The 12330-nt window shown below is 34.4% G+C and overlaps 1 pseudogene; it reads left to right on the top strand.

The window, feature by feature from the left end:
- Positions 1–624: 624 nt before the first annotated feature.
- On the top strand, positions 625–11086 carry LOC145690693 (V-type proton ATPase 21 kDa proteolipid subunit c'' pseudogene; annotated as a pseudogene).
- The last annotated feature ends 1244 nt before the right edge of the window (positions 11087–12330 follow it).

Raw genomic sequence — 12330 nt, 5'->3', positions numbered from 1 at the left:
GCCTATAAATCTAAATTTCTAACTCTATATTACCCCTCTCAATCTCAATCAATCAATCAATCTTAGTCAATGTCTCTCAATCATTTTTTAAAAATATTTCTTATATTTTTGTCCTTCGTTCAATAAAAGATTTCCCATCCCTCTCGTTCACTCTGTCGTTCATCTGTTTGCAAAATGGCATTTTCCTGATAATGGTGAGAAGACAAAAAAATCTTACCTCGCTGCACTTCATGTTTTGGTCAACATCAAGGCTTTGATTAGGGATGTGGGTTAACGGTCGTGACACTCGCTTCTGAAAAACGAGAAGTGGGGTACCAAAGAAACAAGATAGGTTTTATTGCGCCGCCCTGGAGTCAGATGTTGGCACTCGTAGTTTTGAAAAACAATTTTCGGAAAAAATGGAAACACTGAATATTTGAACGAAAGAAACTTCGCAAAAATCATCAATGATAAAAATTTTGAATTGACCGAAGTGCACACAAAATGCACACAGATTGGCATTACACACAAAATGCACACACAGGGCAAAATTGAACACATTTTGTGTAATTAACACACATTGGCAACGCTGGTTCTGACCGCCTAGTTGATCCTAGCGCCACCACTGAAATTGGAGTTCACACATCACGTCATTTGTGTCTTAGCATCTACAATGGCTGGTTTCAGCCAGGTTGAGGTGGAATATTGCGAGTACAGGTACGGAATGTGGCCCAGAGTCATTACCTTTATCAATTGCTATAATAAGTACGTGTTGGAGCCGTAAAAATTACGAAATTCTAAATGCGTCGAAAGCATAGATATATTTCCATTCTTCTAAAGTTTTCATACGTCCTTCTTTTCTGACCTGACTTTTTCGAATTGGTTTCTCCGGAATAAACAACATTGGAACTGGCAACATGTGATGTTGTTTTTCAGATCTTCAAATGTTCAATATTATTGACAGCAGACGAAGACTGTACTGTAGTATTAACATTTTAATGTTTATTTCATAAATATAATATTTATTTAGTGTAATTACTGGTTTTCACCATGGCTAGTATGAGAACTGTGCTTGGTGCTTCATTCCTTGGGACAGCGCTTTTCAGTGTTACTGTAATTGTTTTGTATTACGTTCTGACAGGCAAGGGTGAACGTGTCAGTGTGGGATGGTTTTTGACAGAGACTTCTCCGTATTTATGGAGCTGTGTTGGAGTTGGTTTGTCTGTTGCTTTATCAGTCGTTGGTGCAGCCTTAGGTATTCATACAACAGGCGTAAGTGTTCTGGGAGGTGGTGTCAAAGCTCCACGCATTAAAACCAAGAATCTTATCTCTGTCATCTTTTGCGAAGCCGTAGCGATTTATGGCTTAATTACAGCAATTGTCTTATCTGGGCTTCTGGAAGAATTTACCTATGAAGAAGCGAAGGTGAATTCAATGATACGCAACCAGAATTGGATGGCCGGATATATAATGTTCGGAGCTGGGTTGAGTGTTGGTTTAGTCAATTTATTTTGCGGTATTGCTGTAGGAATTGTCGGCTCTGGAGCAGCTTTAGCAGATGCGGCTAATTCAACACTATTCGTAAAGATCTTAATTGTGGAAATTTTTGGCAGTGCTATTGGCCTCTTTGGACTGATTGTTGGCATTTATATGACTTCGAAGGTGAAGATGGGTGACAAAGTGTAAGAGTCACATTTAAATGTTGTGTGTTCACATTCTGGTTACCCATATTTAAATAAGAATAGCGATATAATGTGATATTGTTATAGTATTGCCAATCTATTGATCGTAATTAATCAGTTATGTCGCAGTTTTATCCGCTTATTCCCTGTTCATCGAAGGCCTAGCCTCGCAGCCGCTTTTACCGTACTAATGATCATTATTGCTGTAAATGTAACTATGGTGTATTTGTGATCTCGTGTACATATATTTCGGTTAATTGACTGAAACAGCTTTTTCTAAGGGTAAATTAAGTTTCTAAAGCCCGTCTGTATTGAATTACGTGCGAAAAACAAAAAGAAAAAAATAACTTAGTAAATAATAGCAGACTCTACTTTGTTTTGAAGAGCAAAATACATAGTCTATATTGAGGTTACCTTTCATGACCAAAGAAACGGCTCTTTCGATTAGTTCATAGAAAAGTGAGTCACATTGTAACCAAAGATATTTGGGTAGTTAGTTTATTGAGCTCTCTTTTGGTTATATTGATATATATTTGCGCGTTATTGCTTTTAACGTACACTCATGGCCAAAGTTGCTTGTAGCTGTAGAAGGAAATCCAATACATAGTTTCCAGAAAAGTTCACCGTGATGTTTATGAAGGTAGTTGTGTTTCAATATTGTATTCCATGCACGGCTCTTTTTGTTAAATGACTATTCTCTGTGGTGTTGGTGGTATTTGTAATTTGTGCCGAATAAGTAGAAGATACATATGTCGAAGACAGAGTTTGGTATCAGTAAAAATATTAACTGTTAGAAGACAGCATCGTAGAGATTGATGTTTATTGTTGTATGAAGGCCGGCGGGGCAAAGTTCTTTGTTGTTACTCAGCCTTGTTACATCTCACTCAAATACTCGTAACAAAACTGGAATATGGTTTAATCTAAATACAGGAAGGTGTATTGTATTTGTTGGCGGATAAGTTTGGTGTTGTGATGCAGATTTGCACCCAAACGACGAAAATTAATTATCATTATTTCTAATGATTGATAAGGTGACAGGTTGACTTATTTCTCGTATATAAATTCATTTTATGCTGGTAATAATTATGTTGCCTATTTCAACTTTATTCCGTGTGTGTGTTAACTGGTGTGTTGCCTTACGATGAAAGCAGAAACTTGATTATGTATAGCAGTTTCTGACGGTATTATGAATTAGGAATCGCAGATTTGTATAAAGGTAATCCGGAGTTACTTATTCATGAAAAACATTTTCAACTATTAGGACCAGTTAAATTAGCAAAGCAAGGAGCAGATTTAAAGTCTAAAAATAAAGAAATTGATATTTACACTGAGTAGTTTTGCAGAAGTTGAAACAGATGTAGTATGTTAGAGTTTTCAAAATAAAACATACTTGTTCTGTAAAACTAAATCCAACGTTCGTTGGCCAGCCACACCTCAGTTTTTTGACTCCCAGTGCGAAAATGTACAGACGTGTTACACTCTGTTGAATAAATTATTAAAACGTAGTTCGATTCATGTGCTATTGATTCGGTTTTAGGTTAAGGGTATCTGTGCTCTTTTTTAAACGTTTATCCCTACTTACGCTCAAAATGTATTCCATGTTTAGCTTTAAAGAGGTGTCGTCCCCCATGATTTTTTTTTGTCCTATATTTTATGTACGCAAAACTTTTGAATTTAATTTTTAATTCAGTAAATTCACAATTAATGTTGGTTAGGTTGAAGTGTGAAGGATATTTCAAATTTATTTAAAAATCTTGTTCTCATGATTTTACTTTTTTTTATCTTGTTAATAAGGATTGATGTATATTCCTAGCTTGCCATATAATGATAGGTTGCAATTTCGATTCCTAGAGTCTTCGATTAGTTTCTCTTTTTTGCAATGATATATTCAGTTGGAAATCCAACCATTTACATAATACATTCATTCGCAACTTTGATTTCACGAATATTTGAAGGTTAGTAGCGTTTTTTTTTTTCTTTTTTTTTTTAATTGAATTTACAAATTGTTATGTTCTTAATATTCTTAATATTAGAATGCAGCATTGACGGAACTCATGATTCTTTACCTGCTGGAGAGCTTTAACGTCCATAAACTCAAAAAGAAGTTGATGTGAATCTCGTATTGAATCTCTCTTGTTATTGCATACGTCTGTAACAAGTAAGTTGATCCATTAAACAACCTACAAGGGTAAACAATGTAACTACTGATTGCAAGAGATGTCAGTATCTACCAATTACAATATGAGTGTGCCCGCGTAGGGCGCAGCATCCGCTCATTGTTTGACAGTTTTTGCTGGTGTATAATATGCAGTTCAGGAAATCTAAATGTTTAGAGTTAGAAAAAACTTCCATCGTGGATAGGTCGAGTAATTTAATAACTTACAATAGATCTGAGCAGCTTCAAATATTGAACGTGTGATACCAAAGAATTATTTTCTGCTAGCCATTTAGGTGTAGATATAGATACACAGACTTCTCATTAAATTCGTGTATTCCTTAATTAATAAATCTAGTCCACTTCTTTACACGAGTCTAATACTATTGTAACTTATTGCTATTGTAACTTATGTTATGCATTTGTTTAGAACTAGTTGAAAATAGTGTGCTTCACTCGTCCGTTCCTACGTTGAGTCATGACACGTCCTATATTTTAGAGTTTTCCTCTGATGTGCCATTGTTTATTTTTAATACTTATTTATTGACATTTGGATTAACATACATATATGTATGCTGTCAACATGACAGGGATATACCAAAGATACTCGAATATCATAAATTGTCATGCAATTGTTAAACATGCTGGGGTACAGAATAATGACAGGAATGCTGTTTATACCTTTTATTTATAGAATTTCTTCTGTATTTCGGCTGAATTCAGCAACCTTGTGTACGAAGTTCGGTTGAGGTTTTAAAGAGTGTGAGACTGAAAATTTAACGCTGTCAAAACATGTGGAAAGAACTGATGAATGAAAACACAGTGTTTCCCGTATCTATCCCGTTTCGTTACGTATTTCAGCAGTTTACTAAAGTTACAAATTGACGCATGCTTGTAATTTATATCCTCAGCAGATCTCGGCAACTTACCTCACTTCTCAGAATTTTATCTTGTTTATTTCGTGTGCATGGTAAACAGAAGTGAAGGTAATTAATAATAATAATAATATAAATAAAAATAAAATAAAAACTTCTTCCTGTAATAATATAACTTCCTTGCACTAGAATCCTCATTTTTTTTTATGTTTTATAGATTTTTATTTGTTTATTTATTTAAGTTATGAATATGTAAACTCTGTAGAGGTAAGAGGCACTTTGTGAAATTGAGGAAGAAATCAGGTAACACTAAAACAGTACAGTTACCGGTAGCTAATAATACATTAAATGTTAGACGCAGTAAACAGAAAAGTATGTTTACAAAGCATTCTAATAGTATAACAACAGTACTCACTTATTTGTATTTCTTTATGCAGATTCGATCCCAGATCGCGCCGTGTGGACTTTGTGGTGGACAAACACCGTGCTTGTGGGTTTTCTCGGGATTCTCCCACTTTCTTCATTCATTTCTCATCTTCACTGTTAGCCTTACCGGCATAACCGTGGGATGTAAAACTCAAAGATTTCATTTCATTTCATTTTCCTTTATGCGGAGTAAAATTTCTTATATTTCGGTTACGTACATGAGTAACGTTTAAAGAGGGTTCATTAATTTTCACACATGGTTGTACATTAGATCTTCATATGCCTATTGTTATACAGGTAGTATGGATGAACATTTCAAATTATATACAAAGTAAAGTTTATGAATGACATTAGGCATTTCAAAATCTTAAATGTACAGCCATGTATAAAGATTAATGAATCCTCGTGAAAAGTTATTCGTGTATGTAACGAAATATTGTAAATTTTACTCTGCATTAAGAACTACAATTAGCTCAATACTATAACTATATTGAAGCATGCTTACCATACGTTCTAAGAATCCATATTTTAGCAATGTTAAATTGAAAGCCTTCACTGATTGCGTCCTTTGAGATATTGTTTCGTCAACACAGTTGTCAAATTCAGCTGGATTACGGAGACGCGCATAATGATGTTTTCAGTTCTTATATATACTACGTTAACAACAAAACACTTCTGAAATTAATACTTCAATAGATCACCTGATGGGTTCGTGAAATTCCTAGTCACACAACGGTTACAAAAACTGAGAATTTATCACTATGTGAGTCGACAAATAAATATAAATGTATAGATTTATCTATATCTATATAAATGTACTTATCACTTACGTACTGATGATGATGAAAAGCACTCATCGAAACATATACGAATAAATTAATAATACGAATGCATAAGTGGAGTTCGAGGTTAGTGTATCGTTAATTTTACAGCTCTCTTAAGGTCGCTGCACGTTCAATATTGGTCCACTCATTATTGAAATGCACGGTACGTGGTTTGATCCCAAGTCATATAAACCTGTATGGTAGACCATTCGTGACCGGAGGATTTTCAAGATGGTCTTTTTGTTCTTTTCATTTTCTCGTTTCGTGCTTTCATCATTGTTTACTTATATTTTATCATCGTTTCCAGTCCTCAAAGCCCACTGTTGGACTTCCAAGTAATGGAAATTTTACACGAAAGTTTCTGAAAATAGTTTTTTTTTTTTTTTTTCCTTTCTTGTCAAGTCATAGCTTACCATATCATATATTATTCACATGAGCAATTCTAATATATCGGGAAAAAAAATAAGTTGTTTCCCTATCCTGGAATTTGATTCCGCACAATTTAGTTAACAGATTTTTATATTTTTCCATCATTGTTGCATACATAACTTATTACACTTAGAGGGAATTATTATCAAGCGTTAAGAAATACTACATTTGGCACATATTCTATGGAGAACAAAGACGTAACAACCAATATTTCAATATGCCAGATTATCCTTTATGGAGACTCAAATCAGCATAAAAGGAAATCAGTTACAAAGACAAATATGATTCGTCGGACACATATAAGGTCTCTCCGGAAACTAATGTCACCAAGTCTACAAGTATGGGAAAGAATATTTATTTATAAAATAATAATACATTGTAGTTCTTCAAAATATTGTCCTTCTGCATCGATACATCTTTGCCAGTGGGATTTCCAATCTGCGATGCATCTTGGAAGTCCTGTGTAGGAAGTGCGTTTAAAGCCATTTCACAAGCTGCTTTCGCGTCGGTAATTATTCCGTAACGGTGTTCTTTTAGAGGCGATTTCAAACGGGGAAACAAAAAGAACTCTGCGAAAGCGAAGTCGAGACTAAAAATATCAATGTTTCATTACCCGTGATAACATTGTCCAAAAAGTGAAACTCATTTGCACACATTTTCGAAACGTCTTGACAATTTTCCAATCGGCGAGATTTTTGGTTGTGGGCCAGAATTCTTGGGATAGGGTTTGCGCACATCTTACTTATATGCAAATCCATGGTCACAGTCTCGTTGACATAGTTTTTGGAATATTTAGTATGTCGGACATTAAACGAACACTCATTTGACGGTCTGTTTGCAAAAGTTCCTTTACAATAGTCACATTATCGTCGTTTAAGGAGTTTTACGTGCGTCCGGCACGGACTTCGTCGTCGACCTTTCAGAAATGCCGTGTGCCATCTGTAGACTTGCCTTTGTGATAAAAGACTCATCCCCGAAGGTCTGTTGAATCACTGGAAAAGTTTCCTCTGCAGACTTGTTGAGTTTCATACAAAACTTGATCGCGTAACTTTTATCCAGTGAGCGCTGCATCGCGACTTGGACAAGAAACGAAAAAGAGGTTTACGAAATCGTCCGTCCTTCACCTTCGAAAGATCGGAGACAACTGAGCAATCACTCGCTCGGTAGTTGACTTACACCATCATCGATCCAAACGTATAGAGCGCGCTTCAACATAGGTCGCTTCAGAATAGAATGTATGATATTACTTTCCGAGCAATGCATAACTCATTCTACGCCGATTTGAAAAAGGATCGCAGTTTAGCAATTGAATATGTCGTGCTCGTTTCACTTAGGAATAATTTTGAGTGATATCTCTTTGTGCCTCATGTAAAGAAATCTTACACAAACAGACTTTCATAAACAGAATCAAATTTCTTATCTAGTAATATACCTTTTCATTTTTCCTCTAATATTTCGAATAAGATTATCGACCATTTATTCTCAGGGGCACACAGTTGCTTAAATCCCTTTCCACAACGCGATCTTCACATTGTCTTCTTATATCACTACAATGTTGCCCAATTGTTACATACATTATGATGTTATATGTTAAAGGGGAAAAAATAAGGGCATGATATCATTATTCGAAAAGCGATCGTAAAATTTTTGTAATATACTTTATTACTGTTGTTGTGACACACAAAGACAGTGTGAAGTTCGTGTTGTGAGAAAAAAAAGTAAAAAATAAAATAAAAATAAAAATAGTTCTCCTAAGGGTAAATGATGGATGCCCAATTCGAAATATTTGAAGAAAAATTGAAAGAAACATAACTAACTGAGTAAATTGATACTACAATGTGCTCTCCATACGCGAGATAAGTAATTTCGTAGATGTGTTTTTATTTCGAATGGAGTTAAAACTGTATTAGATATGAGACATGATTTGTTATTGCGTCTGCATGAAAGGAAGAGGGATTATTATGTTGTAAATCATAACATTATTTAAGAAACAGGCTTTTTTGTGTGTAAGTATTTGGTCAGGCCTTTAATTACTGGACTGGTTGCCAATATTCAGACTCCTGAAGTACGCAGAACTATCTCTGACCTGAAATATCTACATAAAATAGTTAATGGAAACTTAAGATCGGAAATATTACTTCAGGAACTATCTTTACGTGTCCCTTCCCGCATCACCCGGAATACCCACCTATTCCATCTTGCCCGTCCTAGGTTGGCTGTTATACAGAGGTCTCTTTTTTATAGAATACCAAACTTTTATAATCAAGTAACAACTGATGTGGACATATTTTCGAGCTACCCAGTGTTTGAAAGAGCAATTAAGCGAACTTTGACGGAATAGTTTTACTCTTACTCTTTTTTCTATGTTGTTGTTATTGTTATCTTGTTTTTTTTTCTTTCTTTTGTTAGCATGTCCCTGTGTAAAATGGCAAAGTTATGCTGTATCTGGGAATTTGTTCAATAAATAAATAAATAAATAAAATATTAGACTACGCAATGAATACATCATTTTAACTATGAAATACTCAGATTTTGCAGGTATATTTTCTACTTAGATCTGTATATTTACATGACTTCGTAGCCTTGTAACTGAAGAGACAACACTGGTATTCTTTTATAAGTGTTATGTTGAAATTTAAATATCTTAATATATGCGATGTATGTTTGTAGCGTAACAACTAAAGAAAGAAGAAAAGCTCTATTAGGGTGACCAGTCGTAGTCCACACTGAGCAAGAGAGTTATCATGTGTTGTTTCATGATAATAATAGAAATATTTAAAAATTTTGCTACTAGACTAGCGGGAACTCGAAGCGCGATGTCGTGCTTGCCAGTGGTCTCTCTACTGTCGAAGCTACCAGGTATATTGATTTTTTTCCCTCAGGTTATCACGTTGCCACAAATTTCGCATGTGCCACGACATTCCAAGATTTTTTTTTCTTTGTTTCTGTCATACTTGTCCATTGTATGATGTGTGTAACTCTTTTGGAAGTTTCCGCGGTAAGTTTGTTTTTCGCACTTTCTGAAGTGCATGGAATGAAAGGTTTTGATGTTTTTCTAGTGTCGAATAGTTTAAGGTGGGTTATGAAACACCACGTGTGTTTTAGAATTTTCACGTGTGTGGATTAATCTGATAAGTTAGTAATAGCACTTGTTGACAAAATATGATTTTAAGTTCTTGAAAAAAAGAAAAATCTCAGTAAGAACATAACAGTTTTCAATTCGTAAAATTTGTCACTGACTTATTTAGGCACACACCAGGGTGGGGACCCTTTCCATGCATAACACGTTGCTGTATTTTGTTTCTTGTTTTTTTGACTTAACTAGTCTTACATGCGCGCATGAGAATTTTGAACGAATGTTCTGAAATGGAGCTACTGCGTAACAAAATTCTAGAGATTCTAATTGTGATTATTTTGAAGGTAAGTTGTAAACAACGAGCTGACTTCCATTTTGTGTGAATTAGGATTTAAATGAATGAACAATACACAGCTTTCTTCTTTCTTTCTTTTACTGAAATGTAGCTAACGTTATTGTTTCATGAGTATCGGATATCTTCTACAGCTTGTTTCGGAGATTGAATTATGTTTGGATTATTATGTACTATCCATTCTCTATTTGGCATGTTTTTAATAATGTGAATTTTAGGAAAGATCTAAACAACTTAAAAAAAAAAGGAATTTTTCTTATGACTTGTTAAATATGTTACGTCTGGAAGCTTCATGTTATTTGACATTTTGTGAGGTTACGGAAATAAGATATTCTACAGCCTTTTTAAATGTTTTGAATAGAAATATTTCTGTGCATTCTGTATTCTGTTGTTTCTTTATTTCTTTTCTTAATGTTGGTAACAATTAAGTTCCTAATTTCTATTAGCAACCGACAGTTTAATCCACTGTATATGTAAGCGAGATAAATCGGCAGTCTACAGTGTATTTTTGTTAATTTAAGTTTACAAACGAGCAAAGGAGTGGACGTTATACAACTTATTAACATTTTCAATACAAAAGCTGCGTCATTTCAGTAAGAACAATGTCGTGCGGCATTTCTTGGAGGAAAGTGAAAAAAAGAGCCATTCACTTACAACTTCTTTTGTTAATAGAGATGATGTACTATGCATTTTTTTTTCTTCGAAGAAAAGAGTTCTGGGAGCTTATGGAAGATCAGGCATCATACCGTATTCATTTTTCTAATGTTGCATTAAGGTTTGATAGTTTGAATTCAGAAGTATGCTCACTGATTAAAATGTGATTTTTTTTTTTTTTTCAAATAATACGATTATACCTGATATTAAATCTACCAAATTGTAATTAACGAAAGGCAAGGATTCATACACATTCGAGTTTTATTCTTTGAACACATGACATTGGCTAAAATTGATATGCCTGGTCACCTTGCTGTGCACTATTCTTTTTTGTTTCGGGGTGCGATGGATAGATGTCAGACCTCTTGTTCTTAAGAATTTTCAAGGAGACATGTTAGCATATTTGACTGAAACAGTTGATGAAGTAATTGTTGAATATATGGACAGACACACTGTAACGTATTGTCGGCTTTATATAAAAAAAATCAAGTTGTACTTCTATTTTTGTTCTTTGGATTTGAATTCTTTAGTTTCTTTAAGAGGAAACCTGTTTATGTAATGTATGATGTGATATTTGTAAATTGAAATATTGTACATCCAAAACACAAAATAGAAGATTTTAAAGCATAATGTAGGCTTTCTTGTCTCTTTCCTAGAAAAGATAATTTCATTTCACAATACGTTTTCAATCTTCTTGCCTTTCAGATTGGTAGACATGTTACTTTTATTTATTTTTTATTAATATTATTATTCCCGCTTTAATGTCGGAGAGTACATTGAAATATTCTTTGTCAGCAGGAGACCGAACAGAAACGAAGAAACAAACGCGATTTTATCATCGATTCCATTCCTTACTTGTGTTCTTGTCGTTGAATGACATTTCCCTGTTACCTCGTTTCTTAAGGTCAGTATTGTTATTATTAATACTGGTTGTTCCCATCGGGCCACTGCACAAGTTAAATTAAAAGCTCTAATTGTTTACATGTACTCACCTATGACCCAAAACTCCATACAATATTTATGCAGTTAACACAACATTGTCTCATGTAGCCTCTCTGGTGAAAGGAAAGCTAAACTCTAATCCAACCAACAAATAACGTGTTGACTTAATCATTGATCAGCAAACGGTAGTGAAAGCAGTGACATCTGTTAGCGTGACTGTTTATTATTAGGAAAAATGAAATAAAATCTTTAAGTTTTAATCCCACGAATATGCCGGCTAGGCTAAAGGAGACGGTGGCACACAAACTATTGGAGTGAGAGCCTAACGCTCGTGGTTTCAGATTTGATTTCCTCTGAAGGACGAAGTTGAATCGTGGGTTGAATTTTACTTCAAGCGGAACGCCCTGTGTCATATCACCTCGGTGATGAAAAGGTTGTTGAAAATGTAACCAGCGATCCCATATTAGGACTCTCCTATATGTACTGTGCATGTTTTCCTCGAACTGATAGAGCATTGGCTATACATAAACCATTATATCTTGAATTTTAGGCTGTCGATTTCTGATTTAAATAAGTATCTATTTCAGTATATCTTAATATGATTAAAAATGAATTTTAAGAAGGTAAGTAACTTAGAAAAATATCTGAAAGTATCTATCAACCCTTGACAAGCTCTTAAATACCCGGGACTTGAATAAAATTGTAAAAATTATGTCATCCATTATTTTACTAATTTCTGAGCGTCGTGACCCCATTGACTTCGCTAGTCACACGTCTAATGTGTTGTCGCCATTTTGTACGATCTTCAGCTATCATTAAAGCACTCTGTTTATTATAAAAATTTAAAAATACATAAAAATTGCAGAAATATTCCCAAGAGTCTGTAATGTATGAACAGCAGTACTTTGGTATTTCTCATTGTACAAGAAGTAACTT

The sequence above is a fragment of the Thermobia domestica genome, chromosome 7 (genome assembly GCF_964235325.1).
Source record: "Thermobia domestica chromosome 7, izTheDome1.hap1.1, whole genome shotgun sequence".
NCBI classification, from domain to species: domain Eukaryota; kingdom Metazoa; phylum Arthropoda; class Insecta; order Zygentoma; family Lepismatidae; genus Thermobia; species Thermobia domestica.
This window is presented reverse-complemented; position numbering and strand designations above follow the sequence as displayed.